Here is a 25489-nt window from a genome sequence, read left to right on the forward strand (position 1 = left end):
CCCAAAGAGTCAATCCATTCTTCTTATTTTCCTAGCTCAATCCTATAAGTATACCTTAAGAGGGCAGATAAAGGGCATATCTCTCATTACCCAGAGGTTTTTTGGGAGAAAAAGCTACTTACTAAATTTTTACAAAAGTCCCTTGCATAATTATTTAAATCAAACTAAGGATATAATCCTTTCTCTAATAATAAGAATAAGAATAAGAATTAATTATTATTTAATAATAAATTAATCCATGTATTTGTTAAACTTCTTTTACCTTTTCAAAGTCTTAAGAAATTTTTTTAATGTTCTTTCTTTGCTTGGAAAAAGGAGACATGCAGTACTTGTCTTTCTATATTCTTTGCTAAAGTATGTACTCAAGGAAAAATTGAAACTAAAAAATACCTGCCTTAACACTGTGCATCTTTCTGCATAGTTTCTTGGAATTTACTTTAGTTATAAAGAAACAGGCCTCAATTCCCTTAATTCATCTGTAGTTTTTAACAATCTGGTATAATTTTCTGGAAAATTGTTATTCCAATTGGAGTCTTGTAATAATCAGTTTGATAGAGTTTCTAAACCTGCAGGAGCTACTTGTCCAATTGGATGTTGTCTGTTGGTCACTTCCATAATTGTGGTCTTTTCCCCAGGGCAGAGAAGAGTCTCCATTAAAGCAGTGACTTCTCTCCAGATAGAATTATAATCTCTAAAATTTACTTGAAATTGAGTGACAACAGTTACAGGATCCTCTTCAAATTTGGAATGTCTCTCCCCCACACTGAGATATCAAAGGACTTAAAGAGTTGATAAGTACCTAAAGGTATCATGTTGACACTTTTCCTAAAGAGGAAAGATATCAGTAATAGGTTCCTCCTTTTTAGAACTGAAATAGGTAGAAGGAAGTGGAAATGAAGACTCCTTTTGAGGTAGTGGTTCAATTGGTCAGGGTAAAGTCCTTCAATAATTGCTTTCAAAATTTTTTTGATGTATCATAAGCAAAAGTGCCACATGTGGGGCCAGAATTGCTTATTGGACAATCTCTTACAGTTCCTCCTAGACAAATTTCATATAATTTAATGACCTGTTTCTTTGTTATTCCTAGATAAACTGAGAGTCTTACCTGGTCCTATGTTCTTAATAATTTTTTCAGAAGAGTCCTAATAGGGTTACTATATTTCTCATAATTTTACAATTTACTTAATACACAAGTCTTATTTTTCAAAAATTAAGAGTTATCTTTGGGCCACAAAGACTTTCCTTCTTGCTATCAATCAACTTCAGAGGCAATGTTCATGCCTTTAAAAGGAATCATAAATCAAGATCAAAATCTTTTTAAGTTCCTTGTCTAGGTGTCTTAGGAATTTTTTTTTTAATTACAAGAGAAGTTATTCTGAGAATTGAAAAGTCCTTTTTGCTTTCAAAAGAACTGGTTTCTCCTCCCCTTTCAGAAAGAGAAGTTGCTCAACGTACAAAAAAAAATTCATCTAGTTTTTTCAGTACTTGTTCTATTTGTGACAGAATCATCTGAGGTGTGACTATGGAAGAGCGATAAACCTAAATACAAATGAATAAACACACTAAACAAAAATTCCAATTAGAAAAATGAAACTAAAGCAGATCATTAAAATAAATCAGAATAGACACAAAGAAAACATCTCTGGAGCCCCTAAAGATTAGGTTCCTACCTACTTCCACAATGAATTTTCAATCTATAAGGCTTCCCATATCCTGTGGCATAGGTCCTTCTGTTTGCATGAGAAGGAGGTCTGTTGTCTGCAACTGAGAGTAATCTATATCCAAGAGATTTTCATATTTGTTACACATAATCTCTATCCTGCCCATTATATTCCCTCATTCAAGGTGTCACTCTGATTTCTAAAAAATACCAGGAAAAGTCAGTTTACTCTACACAAAACATCCATACTTTGGCAAAATCTTCCTCCCTTTATTCTACCAAGAAATGAAAACAGTTCCTGCAAGGTGGGAACTCTGATTAAGGTTCTGATTTTCTATATTTTTTGCTAAAGTATGTACACAAGGAAAAATGGAAACTAAAGCTACTTACTGACTGAAAAGATCTTCTTTTATTCTGTTATCTCAAGGGTCCTTTCCCTAGAAAGAAGGGAAAAGGGGAATTGAATCTTCCCCAGCAAAATAAGGGCTTACCTTGGTCCATAAAAATTTCAGATTCCTAGCTAAGGAGACTTCAAGAATCCAAAGCAATCGTCCTCAGAGAAGTCTCTGTAAAATTCTCACCAGAGCACTCTTAGGGAGATTCTTAAGAAAAGGCCAGAGTTCATGCCTCACTCCTAGAAGAGCCACCAACTGTTGTGAAAGAAATATTGAGAGCTTAGATTCCAAACAAAAATAAATTAGTAATTCTAGTAATCATTAATAAATAGGTCAGTGGCCTCTCAAGAACTAAAGACAAACTGGGGGCATACATATAATATTTTTATAATCTTAGGAACAAAAACATTACAGAATCTTGAGTAACTTTTGTTCATGTTCTGATTAGCTAGAACATGATAAATTCTTGGGGTTAAGCTAGATACATTCTGAAACATTTTGTGGTTAGCTAGACCTTGCTGTCAATATTTGAGTTGTGGGTTTCAGGATTATATTAAGTTATTTACTACAGTCACACTAGATATCATGGAATTACTGGGCTAGAGAGAGGTGAAGTGCTTGCAGTGAGAATGGAGGTGAGTGTTAGTTTTGTCATAAAAAGAAAACAGACCCAAAAAAAGCAAATAAGAAAAGTTGGGCTTTTAAAAGTATGTTTAAATGTGCATTCATAATTCATTTTCTAGAGGTAGATAACATTTTTCATGTTAAGTCCTTTGGAATTGTCTAGGATCATTGTATTGCTGAGAATAGCTAAGTCATTCACAGTTGATTGTCATAGAATATTTCTGCTACTGTGTACAATGTTCTCCAGGTTGTGTTTACTTCACTTTGCGTCAATTCATGTTAAGTCTTTCCATGGTTAACTATGAGTATCGTGCTCATTTCTTAAATAAAATAGAGCCATAAACTATAATTAGTTCAACCATTCCCCAATTAATGGACATATCTTCAAATTCCAATTCTTTGCCACCACAAAAATAGCAACTATAAATATGTATATACATATAGGTCCTCTTCCTTTCTTTGTTTTTGTTTGGTTTCTCTTTGGGATACAGATCTATTAGTCTAAATCAAAGGGTATGCACAGTTTTATTGCCCTTTGGGTATAGTTTCAAATTGCTCTCCAGTTAGATCCATTCACAACTCCACAACAGTGCATTGATATCCCAATTTTCATAATCCTAATCCACTCTAACATTTGTCATTTTCCTTGTCTGACATATTATACAATCTGATAATTGTGAGGTAGAGCCTCAGAGTAGCTTTAATTTGCATTTTTCTAATCAATAGTGATCTCTTTGATTACTTCATCTGAAAACTGAGCATTTATCAATTTGGGAATGACTTGTATTCTTATAAATTTTACTCAGCTTTCTGAGAAAAGGGCAGCTAGGTGGTGCAGTGGATAGAGCACTGGCCTTGGAGTCAGGAGGACAGGAGTTCGAATTCAGCCTCAGACACTTGACTCTTACTGTGTGCCATTTGGTCAAGTCACTTAACCCTAACTACCATGCATCCAGAGCCATCTCCAAGTCATCCTGATTCATATCTGGCCACTGGACCCAGATGACTCTGGAGGAGAAAGTGAGGCTGGTGACTTAGCACAGCATCCCTTCACTCAAATTCAGTTGACATGTTTGTCATGGCATCAACTCCCTGATGCTGTGATCTTCTTTGAAAATGAAGAACAAACGTTATTCAACTTTCTATATACTTAAGAAATGAGGCCCTTACCACAGAGATTTGCTATAAAATTTCTTTGAATTATGAGCTCAGAGCTCAACTGTGTATTTTCCTCCATCCTATTTTACCTGTTTATCCTGTTCTTTACTTTCATTCTATCCATCCTCAAAATGACCTCCCCCAATCTACTCTCCCTTCCATGAGCTCCACCCCTTATTGACTTCCCTCCTACTTTCCTAAAGGTAAAATAGATTTCTATAACCATAGTTAGATAGATAAATAGATAGATAGATGATAGATAGATAGATAGATAGATGACAGACAGATAATTAGTATGTGTGTGTTATTTCATCTTTGAGCCAATTTCAGTGAGAGTAGGGTTCAAATGCTCCACCTTCACTCCTCTCATCTTTCTTTCCATTGTAAAATCTTTTGTGCCTCTTTTAGAGTGATACTTTACTCCATTCTAGGTCTTTCTTCCCCTTTCTATAGCTATATTCCTCTTTCTCACCATTAATTATATTTTTTAAAAATATCATCCCATTGTATTCAACTCACATCTATTTCCTCTGTCTACCATATACTCCTTCTAATTACCTTAAAAAGAAGTTCTTGGGAGTTATAAGTACAATCTTCCCATGTGGGAATGTAAATACTTTAACCTTATTGAATCCCATGTTTTCTCTTTCCTGTTTCTCTTTTTAAGTTTCTCTTGAGTCTTCTATGTAAAAGTAATTTATTTAATTCAGCTTTGTTCCTTTCATTAGGAACACTTCAAAGTCTTTTATTTAATTAAATATACATTTTTTTCCCTCTGAAGGATGATTGAGTATTACTGATTCTTGGCTATAATCCTAGCTCCTTTGCCTTCCAGAAAATCATATTCAAAACCCTTGATAACTTTAATGTAGAAACTGCTAAATCCTCTGTAATTCTAACTATGACTCCTTAGTATTTGAATTACTTCTTACTTGATGCTGCCATTATTTTTCCTTGAGGTGAGAGCTCTGGAATTTGACTGGAAATTTCCTGGAAATTTTCATTTGGGAATCTCTTCTAGTCCAAACTTCAAGTTTTCAAGCAACTGTTTTCAGTCCTAGTTGTGGGGCACAAAAGTTTTCAGTTCTCCAAGATGGAATGATCTAAGGACAGGTATGTTTACTATTCTCCTGGCCCATGCTCTGGTTTGTGTGGGACCACAAGCACTCTTTCTATTCTGGAAATATAACCAGAGTCCCCATGTGACTACAAGTTCTGGCACTAGTGTTTCTCCTCATCCTGATCCTGTGACTTAGGACTGCAAGTCGAATGCACATATGAGCAATTAAACAGAGTTGTGCACCTAGTGCCAGTAAAAGGACTCTTATAATCATCTTCTAACCAGTTTATGAACTCCCTTACTATGGGATGGGAGCACCTGAAGCCACTGTTGTGAAGTCAATTGACTGGAAAACTGCTGCTAACTTGTGATGACATTATCTGTGATGGACTATATTCCACTTTCACCTACCAACCTTCTAAGTTTTCCTGGATGGGAAAAATTGTTTTACCTGAGCCTTTTGTTTGTTATGAGGGATAATTTTAAAGTTGTCTGAAGAGGAATTGGGGAGAACTCAGGTGAGTCCCTGCCTTTTCTCTACCAGCAGCAAAAAAATCCTAAATATATACAAAAGTATTTATGGCAGATGCTTTTTTTTGCATTGTCAAAGAATTAGAAACAAAAGAGGACACCATCTGAATCCCTTGAATAAGTTATAGTATATAAATATGATTAAATATTATTGTGCTATAAGAAATAATGAAAGGTATGGTTTCAGGGAAACCTGGTAAGACTTGAACTTCCCAGTAGAGTTAAATAAGAAGAACCTCCTGGAATAGTATCTACAATATTATTATACAATACTATACAACATTACAACAGTTTTTGAAATACTTAGGAACTCTGATCAGTTTAATGACCAATCATGATTCCAAAGGACTAGTGATAAAACATGCTTTCTTTCTCCTGATAGAGAAGTAAAGGACTTTGAGGGGGAATTAAAACTTTTTTTAACATGGTAAATTTAGGAATTTGCTTTGTTTAACTACACATGTTTGTAAGAGAGAGTTGACTTTGTTTAATTTTGTTTTTGCTTGTTTTCTTAATTGGAGAGGAAGGGGTGAATATTTTTCTAATTGAAAAAAAATGTTAAAACCCCCCAACCCAAAAGCATGGAAAGAATGGGATATAGCATTGATTCACTTGGGTACAGTTCCCCAGACTACACATTTGTCATCTTACTGTGAAGAGAACTGATGGCTTTTCAGGCATGTAAGGCTTTTGTACTTAGGTAACCAGAAAACTCTAACAATGACTTAAACCTTAGGATCCTAGACCAGTTGAATTTCTTTTATAATTTCTAGAGATATTATTGCTACACTCTTTTGTTTTTCATAACTTTCAGGTAGTCAGATGATTCTCAAATTCTCTTTCCCCAATTTGTTTTCCAGAGAAGTTATTTTTCTTATTAGATCTTTTTTATTTTCATCTTTCTTTAAAAGTTTTTTAGACTTCATAATTTCTTTATATTTCATAGTTAGCTCCCATCTAGTCAATTCTAATTTTCAAGGAGCTATTTTCTTCAGTAAGGTTTTATACTTCTTTTTTCCAAGTTGTTAAATCTCTTTTTCATTATTTTCCCCCTAGGTCCTGCCTCTTTTCATATTTTTTTTCCCACTAGTACTTTTATTTGGTTTTAAAATAATTTATGGCACCTTCTTTAACTCCTCTAGGAACTCTTATTGGACTTATTTAACCTTGTTGGACCCTGCAGCTTTGTTGTTGTTTGTAAGAGACTGTTGAAGGTCACAGGCAGGTCATTGTGGCCTACTTACCTGGGTCAGCTCCCCAGATCTAATCTGTTCCTTATGTTTTGGCAGTTCCTGGAACATTGTGTGAGAACACTAAGCCTGAGAAAGTAAACTTTTGAACTCATTGATCATCTACTGTCTATGAGCACAGAAGCATTATTTGACTGGCTGTTTAGAAAAATGTCATGTGAATGGGAGTAAACCAGGAACTAAAAAGTATATTTAAACTCTTGCATGTTGCTGAATAAATGGAGGACAACCTGCCATCTTTGTCTCCCGTCTCTTCATGCTCACCTGAGAACTTGACTACAGCTGGACTGAGTCAAGCAATAGGTTACAATAGTTGCAAGTAATAGATTAGCCAACCGGCACACAATATTCTTATTTATTTAAGGCAATGGGGTTAAGTGACTTGCCCAAGGTCACACAGCTAGGCAATTATTAAGTGTCTGAGGTCAAATTTGAATTCAGGTCCTCCTGACTCCAGGGCTGGTGCTCTATCCCTGCCCTACCTAGCTGCCCCTATTTTTCTCTTTTTACATTTTTTATCATAATTTAATTTTTATAACACCATCTCATTCATCTTTTTTAATAATTCCTTCTGTTTATTAAATAGAATATCTTCCCTATAAGATAAATATACTATCCTACTTTCTTCCATAGTTTTTAGAATTTTTTATTTTTATATGATATCCAGTCAAAATTCACTGAGTTACATGGTGGGATCTGTACATCTAAATCAATTTCCCAATAGATTATAAATGAAATTTATCAAGAGCATGTTAAATAATGAATCCTTTCTCTTCTTTTTATTTTCTCTGTGTTTGACAAACATAGCTTTTGTATGTGAGGCTATATTTCTGAAATATCTTTCCTTTTATATTCATGTTTCTTAATCAGTGCTACATAATTCTCCTTACCTCTTTGTAGCCTTTGACACTTTGGGGAAAAAATTGTTCTTGAAAAGTGCCATTCGAGTATTCTTGAATTACTTAAGTTTTCCCACAATCAAAATGAGAGTGAGATGCTGATAAAAAGGAATAAAGAAAACATAAAAAAGGATTTCTTAACCTGGCAGCTCATGAATAGATTTCAGAGTTTCTGTAAACTTAGATGGGAAAAAATTACTTCTGCTTTTCCCTATTAACCTTTGATAATTGTTCACTCTTCATGCCTGACTTGATCCTTGATATTCTTGATACAGTTTTATTCTTGACATAGGAATGCAGTCAAGAAAAATGATAGCTTTGAACCATTCTGAATTAATTGAACGAGAGGACTCAAGATCTAATGGAAATGTTGCCCAATTTTAAGAGATTTTAAGAGAAGCCATCTGTACATTAAGCAAAATTAGTCTGGCATTCTACCTCCTTTCATCATTCTTCCTTCTATTTTGCCTTCTCTGCTTCTATTTTTGCCATTCCATTCATCCCAGCAGTTGTGTTGACATTTTTTTGATTATCTTCTTTCCCCAATATTAAAAAAAATTATTTGTGTTGTCTTTGGGTTTCTTCATTAATCTCAAAATATTCTGAACTTTAACACACACAGAACCACTCCCCACTTTTATCTTTGCTAGGTAACTTAGTGGATAGAGCACCAAGTCTGGAGTCAGGAACACATGAGCTCAAATCCCACTTCAGTCACTATGTAATCTTGGGCAAATCATTTTAACCTCTGCTTACCTTAGTTTCCTGAACTCTAAAAATAAGAATAATAACTTTCCTCCAGGGATTAAAATAAAATTAGATATTTGTAAACTATAAATTTGTAAAATGTTAGTATTATACTTATTTCCCTTTTTTGAACCTATATTGGACTTTTTATTTATTTCTCTTCCCTCACCCCAATTAAGATGGTTTTTTCTTTGTGTCTTTAGAATTTTGTTCTTGCAAATCTTCCATTACTCCTGGATCAACTCCCACTATGGAATCCAATTATTGTTATCTAGTCAAGAAAAGCTGCTTCAGCAAGGAGTTATCCATTCACCATTGGTGTCTTTTCTTCTTCCTAAGACCCTCACTGAAGGATTCACAGCACTTATTGTACTCACATTATTTCTTGGAGGTCAAGCACTTACTCTTTTTCAAGGACCTAGCTTTCTTCTCAGAACTCAAATTTGTCCATTCCTCTAAATCCTTTGAAATTTATTCTTCAGAAACTTAGGGTACATGACAGATATTTCTGAAATTCAAATCCTGCTCTTAGACATCATCTCAACTAGTTTACTTTTCCTCTTTCATTAAATCTAAGATGGAGTAATCACTTCTGACTAAAGTTCCCTTAATTTCAGCAACTAGTGGGTCTTTATTGGTGAAAATCCAATACAGAACAGAAGTCTTTCCTCATTGGCTATTCCAGCTCTTGAATGATAAAATAATCATTAAGACAAGTCATGAAATCATTTACTGATCTTCTTTAGTCAAAATCTCTGACATAGTAGATTCCTCAACACAACTATATCATAACTCACATCTGACTTGTGAATTGTTTTCAAATTCCTGATCTATTTGTTTTTCCTCAAGTAGTCTATGTCTAATGACAATATTGTTTCAGTTTCTGCTTCCTTTAACACATTACCCCCAAACTCCCTTTGGTATTTCTTTTTTTAAAAAAAATTTATTTAGTTTTTGCAAGGGTTAAATGACTTCCCCAAGGTCACATCACTAGGTAATTATTAAATATCTGAGGTCACATTTGAACTCAGGTCCTCCTGACTCCAGAGCCAGTGCTCTATCCGCTGCACCACCTAACTGCCCACTTTGGTATTTCATTGTATTTGGATTTCCTCACATGTGTTTATTTCATTATCCATTATCCATCACCCATCCTTAAGCTACCCTTCCTGTTCCTTTTAAGTAAAATACAATCATAGAGAACTACAATTTAGTGATGGCAAAGTCCTCTGTCATCAAGCTCTAGGGATACCAATGCTTCTTTGGTTAATTGTATTTGCCTGTAAACCTTTAATACCATGAGTCAAAAAAGTTTTCTTGGATTTAGTCTGTTGTGAATTTCTTGGAATCTCTGTTGAAATTTTGTTTTTACAATATAGAAGCTCTCTATGGTATCACTTTTGTGGATATACCCAGGCAGTGTTCTCCTTCCCGTTTCTTTTTCAGATTAAAGTACTTTTGCCTAACTTTGCATGATTCCAGGCACCCGTGACCTTGTGTTTATCCTTCCTCTATTTAAAACTAGGATCCAGAATTTTAAAGTCCTTTTCCAGACTTTTTTTAATCAAATGGTCATTTCCCAATTCCTATTTTCTTTTCTGAAATCCATGGTTTTTTTTTTTAGTAACTATGCTCTTAAAGGTCTTGTTTTCTTTATAATCAATTATTTCTAGATTCCTTTGGCCAGAATAATTTGTGCACATATTAATCACAAGAAAGGAGTAGCAGTAATGAAGTTGGAAAAATCTAGAGAAAATCTGTTATATCTAATACTTATGCTGGAAAGATGGAACAATTCATTATTGGAATTATCTGGTCAACAAATAGCTGCCTCAGCAGAGATTTACCAATCACCACTGGTGTCTTTTCTTCTTCTTCCTTTGATCCTTTGAATGATCTTTCACCTCATAGAACCTGTGCTAGAGATGTGAGATTATCCCTGAATTGGCTGTCTGTGAACAATTAGAAAATTACTTTGACAGAGCAACGTCAGATTTACTAAAAAAAAACAAACAAACCCAAAAACCTAAAGAATAATAATGACAATAAATAGGGCACAAGACCAAGCCAAGTTAATCTTATATCCTATGTATCCCTTCAATTTCCCAAGAGCCATCCCATATGGCAAATAGTATTTTTAAATAAAGGAAGTTTTAAAGTCAGAAAAATAGATTGCTACATTAAAACAAACAAACAAACAAACATGTGTAACATCTGTGAACCTCACACTTCTACAAATGGGTGGATTGGAGATGTCTTCTCATATTACAGAATCACTTGATCTTTATAATTTTGTTTACTTAAAATTTTTTTATGTTCTTTCCATTTAAATTGTAGATACTATGACTTTAGTTATTGACTGCATAATTCATATAGATCTTTCCATACTTTTTATATTCATTATTTGTATTCAAACACATATTTCATAAAACAGTGATACTAATTAGCAAATTATCACAGTACTAGCAAGTTAACACAATTTGTTTAACTATTCCACAATTGATGAACATCTAATTTGTTTTAATGTTTTTCTATAAAAAAAAATTTACTATATTTTGGAGTATATGGGAACTTTTTTTGTTGATAGCTTCCCTGGGATAAACACCCAATAATAGAATCTCTGAATCAAAAGATATGGACATTTTAGTCACTTTATTTAAATAATTCTAAATTTCTTTACAAAATGGCTGTATCATTTCACAGCTTCATCAACAATTAGTGTGCCTAAATTTCCACACTACCTTCCACATTGACTGTTGGAATTTTTTTTACCATTTTTAGCTATTTGCAGAGTCTGAGGTAAAATCTGAGAGTTTTATTTTGCAGTTTTTGAAGAACTTAGCTGTCTCCTTTGATTATTAGGGAATAGCTATTATTTATATATCTATTGTCTGTATATTTTGTATACTAAACCCATATCAGAGAAATTATATACAAATACTTTCCCCATTACTTTTCTTATCCTAGATGGGTTAATTCTCTGTGCTTTTCAATTTCAAGTGAGCAAAGTAATGAAATTTAGTTTATGTAATTGCTTCAGAAACCTAAAAAATCTAGGAAAGATAGATTTAGGACTTTACAAGGAGACTACAAGAAAGTTACACTATACCTACAAGGAAATTTTGCCCCATTAAAGGCAGAAAAGATCTTCCAGTAGGAGTTGTGAGTTATTCCTTTATCATTTGTACTAAGCTTGAGTCCACTTTCCCAAAACTCTGTATGGACTTGTGGGTGAAACTTCCAATTTTAGAAGAATGCTTACATCAATTATTCTTACACTATGACCTTAGAAAACACTCCTTTATATCGACTAATTAATTCTAATACAAATTGAAATCATTGCGATAGTTTCCCTGACACTGACATGGCTGCTGTCCAAAGCAAATCTATGGGAACAAAACTAATGACTGAAAAATGGAAAAAAAATGGATCAGTAGTCATTCAAGAGCTTCTTCCACCAAGGTTTGTCATATCATACTTGGAACACAAGAGATATGTTTACTAACCACTTCCAGTAGTTCTTTGACAAAAAAGAAATGTAAATTCTTAAGGATGGGCCTGTGTACTGCAGGAAAAACAACTATTTTGTAAAAGCTGAAACCATTTCCACTATTTCAGTGTAGAAACTATAGAAGACAAAATTATTAACTTCACAGTGTAGGATGTAGGTGACCAGATCTAGAGGACATTTATTGCCAGAATACACGAGAATTATTTTTTGTAGTTGATAGTAATGACAGAGAATGAGTGAATGAGTCCCAAGAACTGATGATACAGTCGGCAAAAGATGAGCTTAGGAATTCCATCTTATTAGTGTTTACTAACAATCAGGATCTTCCCAGGGCCATAGACAGAGGCAGCAGGGGCAGCAGCAGCAGTGGGCAGTGGCAGGGGCAGCTGTGGGTAGCATCTTCCTTCATTACATTTCCTTCATTGCAGAGACTGGTACAGTCTGGAGCAGAGGATGCCTCTGTCATGGGGCTGCAACATGAGCTGCTGCAGGGCACTATACACCACTGCTGCTGCCCACTGTTGCCCCTGGGAATTAGAGCACTGCAGCTGCCAGGGAGTTAAATTTACATAATTCAAATTTATGCAAAGTGAGAACGCCTGTAATTGAAGTCATCTGTGATGCTACTGCAGATGGACTGAATAAAGGACTGGGACTGCTTGTTCAATTGGCTCCAAAACAGAAATGAAACAACCAAAGTTCCTGCTCCCTCTCCTTTTCATTTCCTCCTATTTGCCCTTTGTTTTACTCAGATGTAGTAGACTGCACTACGTTGTAGTATTGAGTGTCGAAAGCTGTTTGCCTCCCTTTTGTCACAATACATAGTGCACCATATAGTAAATATGGCAAATATAATCCTGAAAACCGGTTTCTTATTTAATGTAAATAGTTTTTATTTCCAATGGGAGTGTTTCTGTCATTGTTATATAATATTACTCTGTGGCAGTTTCTTTTAATTGTAAAAAAATTGTAAAAAAATACTTGGAAAGTATTTTAAGCACAGTTATACTTGGGTTGTTAAGTGGGTTAACATGCAGACAACAGAGACAAGTGCTATTGAAACTGGCTTATATATGTGTGTGTTGAGATTCTTTTTTGGAGAATGCCTTTTAACTTGAACTTTATGTATTTTTTTAAGAATAGTTAAATTTATTGGCGTAGAGATGGGCAAAATAATTCCAAGTGATTACTTTAATTTCTTCCTCATTGGTGGTGAGTTCACCTTTTTCATTTATGATACCAGAAATATGGTTTTCTTCTTTTATTTTTAATCAAATTGACCAGAGGTTTATCAATTTTATTGGTTTTTACATAAAAACAACTCTTGGTTTTATTTATTAGTTCAGTAGTTTTCTTACTTTTGATTTTATTAATTTCTCCTTTAATTTTTAGAATTTCTAATTTGTTATTTGAGGGTTTTTAATCTGTTCTTTCTCTGATTTTTTAGTTGCATATTTAGTTCATTGATTTCCTCTTTCTCTAATTTATTCATATAAGCATTTAAAGATATAATATATCCCCTGACAGCCACCTTGAGTGTATCCCATACGTTTTGGTATGTTGTTTCATTATTGTCATTATCTAGGATAAAATAATCAATTATTTCTATAATTTGTTGGTTGATTCACTCATTATTTAAAATGGGGTTATTTAGTTTCCAATTAGTTTTGGGTCTATATCTCCCTGCCCCAATATTGAATGTGATTTTTATTGCATTATGATCTGAGAAAGACGTATTCATTATTTCTGCCTTTCTGCAATTGATTATTAGGTTTTTATGCCCTAGTATATGGGCAATTTTTATGTAAGTGCCATGTACTGAAGAAAAGAAAGTATATTCCTTTCTATCCCCATTCAATTTCTTCCATAAATCTATCATGTCTAGGTTCTAATAATCTATTTACCTCCTTAACTTCCTTCTTGTTTATTTTATGGTTAGAATTATCTAAATCTGAGAGTGGGAAGTGGAGATCTCCCACTAGTAGAGTTCTGCTGTCTATGTCTTCTTGTAACTCCTTCAACTTCTCCTCTAAGAATTTGTATGCTATACTATTGAGTACATACATATTTAGTATTAAAATTAATTTATTGTCTATGGTATCTTTTAGGAGGATATAGTTTCCTTCCTTATCTCTTTTAATGCTATCTATTTTTGCAGCTACTTTGTCTGAGATAAGGGTTACTACCCCTGCTTTTTTTCACTTCAGCTGAATCAAAATATATTTTACTCCAACCTTTTACCTTTACTCTATATGTATCTATGCTTCAAATGAAGTTTCTTGTAAGCAGCATATTGTAGGATTCTGGTTTTTAATCTACTCCGCTATTCACTTATGTTTTATGGGAGATTTCACCTCATTCACATTCAAAGTAATAATTATTAACTGTTTATTGCCCTTCTATGCTATCTTCCCTCTGTTTATATTTTCCCCTTTTTTTCCATTTTATCCATATTCCCCAGTATTTTGTTTCTGAATACTACCACCTTCAGTGTGCTTGCCCTCTTATATCCAAACCTCTCCCCTTTCTTTCCCTTTTCCCTTTGCCTCTTCTTCCTTCCCTTCCTTCTGTTAGTTCCTCTTTTCCTCCCCCTTTCCCCTTTTAATACTTGAAAGGTAAGATAACTTTTTTAACTTAACTGCACATAGGTATGTTAATTTTAAGCCAATCTGATGAGAGTAAGATTCAGACAGTTCTCACCTCCTTCCTTCTTCCCCTCTATTGCAATAAGTCCTTTGCACCTCTTAATATGATGAGATCTAACCTATTTAGTCTCCTCCATCCTACCATCTCTTTACAGTTCCCATTATTAAGGAGGTATTGTTTTTAAATCATTCTATCTGAGTCACAGAAAGGTCATGAGTGTCCATCACCTCTGGCTAATTCTCTCTAATAGAATTAAAATTATTGAGAGTTATTAGAGTCTTTCTCCCAGGTAGGGATATAATCAGTTTAATCTTATTGGATAGCAATTTTTTTCTTTTTTTTTTGCCCTCTACCGTTTTTTACCTTTTCATTTGTCTCTTGAGCCGCCTGTTTGAATTCCAAATTTTCTATTAATCTCTGGTCTTTTCATCAGGAAAAGTTGGATGTCTCCTATTTCATTAAATGTCCATCTTTACCTGGAAAAGAAGGCTCAGTTTTGCAGGATAATGAATTTTTGTCTGCATTCTGTCCTTCAAATGGGGAATGGCTTGACAAACTGTGTTATATGTATGTCATGGAATGCTATTGTTCTATTAGAAACCAGGAGGGATGGGAATTCAGGGAAACCTGGAAGGATCTGCATGAACTGATGCTGAGTGAGATGAGAAGAACCAGAAGAACATTGTACACCCTAACAGCAACATGGGGGTGACAGTCAGCCTTAATGGTTGCTTAATGGTTGCTTATTACAACAGTGCAATAATCAGGCACAATTTGGGGATATCTGTGATGGAGAACATAATTTGTATCCAGAGAAAGAATTATGGAGTTTGAACAAAGACCAAAGACATTTAATTTTTTTTAAAAAAGTTATCTTATGTAATTTTGCTATTGCTTATACTTTATGTTTCTTCCTTAAGGATATGATCTCTCTTTTATCACATTCAACTTAGATCAATGCATACCATGGAAACAATTTAAAGACTAACAGACTGCCTTCTGTGGGGGGGTGGGGGGAGTGAAGCAAGATTAGGGGAAAAATTGTAAAATTCAAAATAAAATCTTTCTAAAAGAAGTTAAAAATTAAAAAGAAAAGCAAATCATTTGAACACACAGAAGGGAAAAATATGCTTAATGTAAGTGTTACAGTAAGAATCTGAATGCCAAACCATTTTAATTGTCTGCTGGTTCCATTTTGAAACTTGAGAAATGATAAAAAGAAAGAAAGAAAGAAAGAAAGAAAGAAAGAAAGAAAGAAAGAAAGAAAGAAAGAAAGAAAGAAAAAAGTGATCAATTTCACATGGCTAATAATGCTAAGTCTTTAGATTTTTTTGTGAATTTGATAGAGGTTGTGTTTATATTTATGCTCATGAGGATATTTATTAGAAAAAAGAAGTTTTGAGGTTGTGGTTCAGATTTGGTTACTTGTTACTTGCTTTAGATCTTCAATCACAAATTGTTTATAACTAAATTCTTTCTCCCATCTTCCTACCCCAGCTTATCCACTGAAGTTCAGGTCAGGCTATGAATCAGGAAGGACCCAGTGAGGAGAGACAAACCAAAGATCTGGCAAACCAAAGATCAGTCTTTTAATTTTTGATCAAGTGTATGACTCTTCTATTTGAAATCAGCCCAGAAACCTCTCTGCAGGAAGCAAAGCCTATGTTAGCCCCAGAATTTGATTGGAGATATTTCATTGATAAAGAGAAAAACACTAGACAGACATTTCTCTATAATACATAGAACAAAAATAAATTGAGCAAGAGAGCTTGGGAAGTCTTTCCATTCTAGAAAGTATTTGGTCCCATTTTTGGAATAATCTTCCTATCTATATATGTGAAATCTCCTTTAGTACCCTTCATGCTATAAGGGTCAAATTTGCCATTTGGAAAAAACTAATCTTTCCAATACTTTTTTTTTTCTTTTTGTCTGTTGGTAACTATTCTTTCCCAAGAGGAAACAGGAGAGAAAATTTCTGAGTCAAATTTATACACATAAGAGTCATTCCTTAAATTGATAAAAGGTAAAAGGCAGTTTTCTTTTTTTTATAGCTTTTCTTAATATTTTGTTTTTCAATTATATACAGCAGTAGTTTTTTGTAAGGTTTTGAATTTTACAATTTTTCTCCCACTCTTCCTTCTCTCCCTCATCCTTCCCTCAGAAGGCAGTCTGATAATATTGTTTCCATACTATACATTGATTGAAATTGAATGTGTTGAGAGAGAAATAATATCCTTGAGGATGAAATAAAATATTAGAGATAGCGAAATTATGTAGTCCATAAGACACTTTTTTTAAAAAAAAAATTGAAGGTTATAGACTTTGGTCTTTGTTTTAATCTCACAGTTCTTTCTCTGGATACAGATGGCATTCTCCGGTGCCAGGACTCTAAAATTGTCTCTGATTATTGCATTTATTGAATGAGCAAGTCCATTAAGGTTGATCATCACCCCCATGTGTTGTGAGGGTGTTTAATGTTCTTCTGACTCTGCTCCTCCCACTCGACATCAGTTCATACAAGTCTTTCCAGGCTTCTCTGAAATTCCATCCCTCTTGGTTTCTAATAGAACAACAATGTCCCATAAACATATATATATATATATATATATATATATATATATATATATATATATATATATATCACAGCCTTTCCCCAATTGATGGACATTCAATCAATTTCCAATTCTGTTTTACCAAAAACAGGGCTATTGTGAATATTTTTGCACAAGTGATGTTTTTACCCTTTTTTGTGATTTCTTCAGGTGGTACTGAAGAATCAAAGAGAATGCTCATTTTTATTGCCCTTTGGGCATAATTATAGATTGTTCTCCAGAAAGGTTGGATTAGTTCACAGCTCCACCAATAATGTATTAGTGTCCCAAATTTCCCACATCCCTTCCAATATTGAACATTGTCCTTTCTGGTCATTTTGGCCCAATCAGATAGGTGTGAGATGGTACTTCAGAGGTACTTTAATTCGCATTTCTCTAATTGGTAATGATTTAGAGCAATTTTCATATAACTATAAATAGCTTTGATTTTAAAGGCAGTTTTCAAAAGAAAACTATCTGTAGTCACAAGAAAAATGCTCTAAATCACTGTTCATTAGAAAAATTAAAATGAAAGCAATTGTGAGGTACCACCTCAAACCTATCAGATTGATTAACATGATAGAAAAGGAAAATGACAAATGTTGAGTGTGTGTGGACAATAGGTACACAATCTGTCATTCTTTTTCATTTTATTGGATTTTTTAATCCATTCACATTTAAAACTGTGGTAATTAGGTTTCTAATTTGCTCCTTCTGGCCCTAAAATTATTTATTTTCAAGTTATGAGTTTTCCTGCCTCTGCTGTCAATACAAATTATGTTTTTATTTGCTTTAGTCTTTTTTCAAAGATATCCCTATTTCCACTAGCCCTCTTCCCCTCACTGTTGCTCTTCACTTCTTGTAAATCCTTTCTCTTTAAGGTTTTATTTATTAGGTCTTTTTTCTTTTCTGCTTTTATCTGGTTATATATTAACTTCTACCTTTTCTTTCCTTTCAATCATTTAGGATCTCCATCTCTTCCCTTCAGCTAGTCCCATGTATTATTTTCAAAACTTTTATTTTTATGCAGCTTTTCAAAAAAAATTTCTATTATTCATCTCATTATTGATATTTTCCTTCTGTCTACTCTAGAATTCCATTCTCTGATTCACAACTTCTACAAATATCTGGTGTCTTGCTTTTCTCTGCATTCTTCATTGTTATCAAAACTTCTAAAGTATCCATTCTAGGCTCTCCCGAACCAATGCTTGAAGCACTTGTCTCAAAGATTCCTCTCCCCCAAAGCCCCATTCATAGAAAAAGTCAGATTATTTTTCTTCAAATTTTCTTGTCATGTCTCTCTTTACATATGTATCCATTTTGATCTTATCTTGGTAAAGATATTGGTCTATTTCCAATTTCTTACAAACTTCTTTCCAGGTTTTTTACCAAATATTAAAATTACCAAATATTTATACTAAATTTTTTACCAAATAATAAATTTTTATTTTTCAAAACTTGTCTATTTGTGAAACACAGGGTTACTGCATTCATTTGCTGCTTAAAATGTGTCTCCTCTTGTCCACTGATCTACCTATTTCTTAGCCAGTATCAAAAAGTGTTGATAATTACTGCCTTAAAATATAGCTTAATTTCTAATACTGCTTAAACAGCCTTCCATTACATTTTTTCATTAGTTCCTTTAAAATTCTTGTTTTGGTTCTTTCAAATTAATTTTATTTTTTTCTAATTCAGTAAAATAATATTTTGGTCATTTGGATGGCATTGAAAATATAGATAGAGATAGTAAGGTAAAAATTATCATTTTTAGTATATTGTCCCTATCTGTCTATGAACAATTAATATTTCTACAATAACTTAAATCTGGTTTTATTTATATAAAATTTTTAAGAAAAATTTTGTTCATATAATTCCGGGTTTTGTTCTAGCAGGTGTACTTTCAGGTATTTTTAACTATCTAAAGTTATTTTAAATGGAGTATCTTTTATTATCTCTTCTTCCAGGGTTTTATATGTAGAATGTTGATGATTTATGTGAATTTACTTTATATTCCACTGTTTTGGAAAAATAATTGTTTCAGCTAACTTTAGTTGAATCTTTTGGGGTTTCCTAACTATATTATCATATCATCTGTAAAAAGATGTTTTATTACCTCATTCCATATCCCGATTCCTTCTATTTTTTTTCCTTTTCTTATTGCTAGGATTTTCAATAAATTATTGAATAATATTGATGACATTGGGCATTTGGGTTTCATACCTAATCTTATTGAAAAGATTTGTAACTTCTCTCCATTACAAATAATACTTGTTAGTTTTAGGTATGTGTCTTATTAATTTTTTTATTTATTTTTGGGGGGTTTTAGGGCTTCTTTGCAAGGCAAATGGGGTTAAGTGACTTGCCCAATGCCACACAGCTAGGTAATTATTAAGTGTCTGAGACTGGATTTGAACCCAGGTACTCCTGACTCCAGGGCTGGTGTTTATCCACTGCGCCACCCGGCCACCCCGTGTCTTATTAATTTAAGTAAAAAATTCATTTATACCTATACTTTCAATGCTGTTAATAGAAGTGAGTTTTATACTTTATCAAAATCTGCGTCTATTGGTATTACAGTATTTTTCTTTACTTTTTTGTTGATAGTATCATTGTTAATAATTTTTCTATGTTAAATCATCCCTGAATTCCTGGTACAATTCCTGTTTGGCCATAATATATAACCTTTGTATTATATTACTGCAGTCTTTTAGTTAGTGTTTTACTTAGGATTTTTGCATACATATTAATGAACTTGAATATAATCTTCTTTCTCTATTTTAAATCTTCCTGGTTTAGTTATCACTTTCATATCTGTTTCATAGAAGGAATTTAGTAAATCCTTTTTTTGTTTATTATTCCAAATGGGTATTTATTTAATATTGGAATCAGTTGACCTTTAAATTTTTCACAAAATTCACTTGTCAATCCATCAGTTCCTGATGCTATTTTCTTAGGAAGTTCACTTATGACCTATTTAATTTATTTTTCTAAAATAGCTCTGTTTAGATATTCTATTACCTCTTCTGCTAATCTTGGAAAATTTATATTTATATTCACCGAAATTTTAAATTTATTGGCATGTAATTAGGCAAATACCTTATTATAACTGCTTTAATTTCATCTCAGTGGTATACTCACCTTTTCATTTTTAATACTAGTGATTTGGTTTTCTTCTCTTCTTTAAATTAATCAGTTCTTTATCTACTTTTTTTTTCATAAAACCAAAACTTAGTTTTATTAATTTCATCTTTTTTACACTCAATTTTATTTATATCACTTTTAATTTTTGGAATTTCTAATTTAGTTTTTAATTAGGAATTTTATTTGGTTTTTCTAGTTTTTTAAAAAAATACATATACAATTCATTGGTCTGCTTTCTTCATTAGTGTAATTATATAGATATATGAATTTTTCTCTGATTATTTCTTTTCCTATATCCCAGAGGTTTTGATATGTTATCTCATCATTGTCATTCTCTTTAATGAAATTATTTCTATGATTTGTTTATTAATCTACTCTTTCTTTAAGATTAGGTTGTTTAATCTCCAGGTGGCTTTTAATCTATGTTTTCATGGTCCCTTTTTTTTTTAGATTTTTCAAGGCAATGGGGTTAAGTGGCTTGAACAAGGCCACACAGCTAGGTAATTATTAAGTGTCTGAGACTGGATTTGAACCCAGGTACTCCTGACTCCAAGGCCGGTGCTCTATCCACTGTGCCACCTAGCTGCCCCTATGGTCTCTTATTTTTATTACATTGTGATCTTAAAATGATACCTTCAAAACTTCTGCTTTTTAACTATAACATTTTAATGTCTAATATGTGGCTAATCTTTGTGAAGGTACCATGAACTACTAAGAAAAAAAACATGTATTCCTGTTAATTTCCATTCAATTCTCTCCAGCAGTCACATCTAGCTTATCTAAAATTCTATCTTTCTTTTTCTTCCTTCACTTATGTTTTGATTAGATTTATCTAGTTCTAAGAGGGAAAGATTTAACCCCCTCCCTCTTATAATAGTACAACTATCTATATCTATTATTCACTTCACTTTCAAGAAATTAGATGCTATATAGCTTTTGGTGCATAGAGGTAAATTGATACTGCTTCATTGTCTGCGGTACCTTTTAACAAATTGTAGTTACCCTTTTAATTAAATCTATTTTAGACAACTGTCTAAGAGCATGATTGCTAATCTTGTCTTTTTTCACATCAGCTGAAGCAAAATAAGGTCTACTGAAACGCTTCATTTTAATCATGTGTGCATCTCTCATTCTTCAATGTTTTCCTATAGCATCATATTGTTGATTCTGATTTTTAATTCATTTTGCTTTCCATTCCCTTTTTATGGGTAAGTTCATTCAATTCATATTCAAAGTTATAATTATTATTTATAAATGTCACTCCATCCTATTTTTATTCACTATTGTCTTTCTCAACCTCCCTTTTTAACCTGTCCTAGATCTTTTCCTCTCCTCTTAGCCTCCTATTCCTTAATCAATCCAACCTCAGAGAGTTCCTACCTTAATTTCTCCTAGAAAGGTCACTTCCCTATGCATCCCTCACCAGCACTAATATCACATCACTAAAAATGCTGCTGATCATTTGTCTATATTCGCCCCTGCATTTTCTACATTTTCCTGAAAAGCTCCTTATGTCCATGTTCTCCATTCCTCAGATCTCAGTTACCCCCCCCCCCCAAGTGGTTCCAACTCCTCCCCATTCCCTATAGGAAAAGTAGAGTTTTCAAGACCCTGGAGCATGACCCTGGAGCATTCATCCTTATTTCCCTAAGAGTCTTCTCTGTTTTTTATTTGTTGTTTTCACAAGGCAATGGGGTTAAATGACTTGCCCAAAGTGTCTGAGGTAGTTTTTGAACTCAGGTCCTCCTGACTCTTGCTTTCGCTATTGTCATTTATTATTTTTGTTATTATCTTTATCTACTGCATTTATTCACTCCTACATTTCAGTTGTTTGGGTTGTAGAGAAGCAAATAATCTCTACAGTTCTGGTTTTCTTTCTTTCTTTTTCTTTATTAATATTTTATTTTTCCAATTACATATTATGAAAGTTTTTCAACATTCATCCATAGTAACATGTACAATTTTCTTCCTACCCCCTCCCTTCAGTGAACAGTGAATATTATACATGTTCATTTGTATTTAACAAGTTTACATTTTAGTAATTTTCTGTCTGAGGAATTAGGATTGTATGGGATGATGAAGACCCCTACTCAAACTGATTACTCAGAGGCTTCTCAAAGTTCAGAGCAGAGTGTCATTTTTATTAGAATCTTGCAAGAAACGGGCGGTCCCTCCCCGGGTCACAAAGGAGACACCCAGGGTTGGAGGCTGCCTAACAAGCATTAGCAGCAAAGCTTTATAGGTAAAAACCACAACCCCCCTCACATTCCTATTGACTTCTAAATGATTTGGCTTGAGCCTTGCAATAGCATAGGGGATTTTGGTGGTCATAAGCACTGCAGTGATTACACCTGCTCTCAGGAGCCAATTCTTAGAAACTTAGGCCCCCGACCTAATTTTAGAAGGGGGCCTGTTGACCTACCTCAGATGGGAAGGGGTACTGGTTTCTACCAGACTGAGAGACCTCCACTTAACCCACTCAATATCTCCTCTAATTTCTACTAATGGAGGTCTCTCACTTGTTCAAACTGCTGGAGCATTACCTCGTATTCTGGTTCTGGATCTTCATAGCTATCCTCTCCACCTAACTCCCAACTTTCTCCCTGTAAGTGTCTATGCTGCGCCTTACTCGGCCCAATTCATCATATAGGGGAATTCCCAAGTGCCCTCCTTTTTGGCCAGGTAGAAAGAAGAACTTTGGTCTTATAATTCCTATATAACATACCCCAGCCCAGTTAAAATGGAGGTGTGTATAAGCCACTCTTCCACAGACCCAATAATGCCATCATAAGGCTGGCTGCTCTTGAGGGCTCCTTTCCTTACATATGACAATCCCGGGATCCCCTCTGCATCCTTCAGTTTCAGTTTTCCCTGACAGTACTTGGCACAGTTTTCCTTAAAGGGGGACTCTGGCCACACACACTGAACCCATTTGCCATTATCACATTTGACATGGGTTGTGTTCCATCTCCCTTTAAAGTAGGTGCAATTATATGAGTATTTCCTTCTAATTCCTGTGTAGGTCCAGTCATGGGAACTCTTCCCCAGCCATACCCCTTCTCCTGTATGATTCAAGCAATACTTCCCTTTTGCTGGTTCTGCCAAGGTCCACTGATGCTTTTCTTTTTCTGCCCAGAATCCTGTCCCATTGTGCACTATCAACGTATCGTATTGCTGAGGAGCCAGGCAGGATCTAAGGAAACAGGGACCCAGGGCCATTTGTTAAGTGGTTGTGGCCCTCCGCAGATCCAACAATTTTTAACCTTAAAGGTATCAGCTATGGTCTGTATCATTCCAATAAAACTATTCTCAAAATTATAAGGGGGTGGGGTGGAAATTGGGAAACTCATTAGGGGCTTAATGACCAACCCTCATAGAGCAATCAGGTATGGGAAACTCATTTTGGCCATCCCCAAGGAGTTTCACTATAATTACAACCAGCAATAGAGAACAATCTAAAATTCCTATCGATTATGCATGCAATCAAGCCAATCTGAAAGATAAAGAGACTTAGCAGGATCAACACTAAGCAACTTAGTCCAAGAATCTGGTATGGGGTTATCAGACTCTTCACCGTCTCAGCCTCAATTCTCCCCAAGATGGATTCTGAGGTTCAACTGTCCATTCTCTAGGTGTGTCTACCAGTCCTTTCATTCAGGTGTGGTGTGTCCAACCATGTTCTTGGGTTTGGATAGCCATGTCAGAGGTCAGAAGGATCTGGAATGAACATTCCCAGGTCGGGGTCAGCTTGTCCTCTCACCAGGCCTGAATCAGAACCCAGTCCCCGGTCTTGTACTTATGTACTGTGAATCCTAGAGGGGAAGTCTGAGCAATAAGTCCTTTTAGTTGCAGTTCTTTCAAGTGTTCAACCAGTGCTCTAATATATTTCCTTAAAAATGAACCCCTAGTTTCAAATATCAGGTCCATTGGTTTCCCTCTCCCTCCTCCCAGATATGAGTGACCAAATAGCATTTCATAAGGAGATAGTCCAGCATCCCTACAGGGTTTTGTTCTGATCCTCAGCAGGGCAAGGGGAAGGCACTTAGTCCAAGACAAATGAGTTTCCAAAACTAATCTGGTCAATTGTTTCTTAATTCCTGGTCCATCCTCTCCACTCTTCCCAAAGAGGAGAGATGCCAGGGAATATGCAGGTCCCAAGAAATCCCTAAAGCCTCTATCAGGGACTGGAGGATTTTGGCTGTGAAGTGAGTGCGCTGGTCTGAATCTATACACTCTACCACACCGTACCTTGGAATGATTTGCTCTAAAAGTGCTTTTGCAACTGCTGTTGCAGTAGCTTGGGATAGGGGAAAAGCTTCTACCCATGTGGTTAGGTGGTCCACTACAACCAGCAAGTACTTGAGATGCCCCACTGGCGGCAGCTCAGTAAAGTCTACCTATATGGTTTGAAAAGACCTCCAACCAGGAGGTCATTCCCCCAAGAGGGGTCTGCCTTAGGGCCATCTTATTAGTCCTTCGACAAATAATACAGCCATCTACTATCTGGTGGGCCAAAGTATATAATCCAGGGGTCACATACCTGGTCAATGCAGCATCACACAGGTTCTGGACGTCCCAATGACTGCCTTGGTGTAGGTATTGGAGCACCTGTATCATTCCTGCCTTGGTCAGTACCTGTACCTACCATCAGGTAGAAACCAGTACCCCTTCCCATCTTTCTCTGCTCCCAACTCCTGGAGCTTTGTCTGTTCCTCCAGGGTAAGAGATGGTGGTTGTAGATCTTGGGGCAATGTGGGTACCAATACCATCATTTCCTCTGAGCTCTGAGATCTCTCCTCCCCTGCCCATTTTGCCTCCTCATCAGCTAGGCGATTACCTTTTACCTCGAATGAGTTCCCCATCTGGTGTCCTTTTATGTGGACAATTGCTATGTGCTTTGGTAATACCAAATTGTTCAGAACCTCAATTATCAGGGCCTCATGTGCCAGTTCCTTACCCTTGCTATTGATCATACCTCTTTCTTCCCAAATTTTTCCAAAGATATGTATTACTCCCCAAGCATATTTTGAGTTAGTATAGACAGTTCCACTTGTTCCCTGTAATTCTTTTAAAGCCTGATTAAGGGCGTATAGCTCAGATGTCTGGGCTGACCACCCTTTCAATAAGGAGCTGGCCTGCACTATGGCCCATCTCCATCAATTATGGAATACCAATACCCATTCTTCCTTTTCCCTTGAGGATCCATCTACAAGCCATTTGGCCCCACCTTGCAAAGGGGTCTCCTGTAAATCCTCCCTAATCTTGGTTTGAAAATG

At 34.8% G+C, this 25489-nt stretch overlaps 1 protein-coding gene across 1 annotated transcript in view; it reads left to right on the plus strand.

Annotated features, from left to right (window-relative positions):
• Positions 1–5140: 5140 nt before the first annotated feature.
• ATF7IP2 (activating transcription factor 7 interacting protein 2) overlaps positions 5141–25489 on the plus strand; it is a 118373-nt gene continuing 98024 nt past the window's right edge. The window contains exon 1 of the mRNA XM_074196386.1: positions 5141–5415. The gene's annotated coding sequence lies outside the window, so the exon portion shown is untranslated. The remainder of the gene's footprint in view (positions 5416–25489) is intronic.

Source organism: Macrotis lagotis, chromosome 8 (genome assembly GCF_037893015.1).
Source record: "Macrotis lagotis isolate mMagLag1 chromosome 8, bilby.v1.9.chrom.fasta, whole genome shotgun sequence".
In the NCBI taxonomy this organism is placed as follows: Eukaryota; Metazoa; Chordata; class Mammalia; order Peramelemorphia; family Peramelidae; genus Macrotis; species Macrotis lagotis.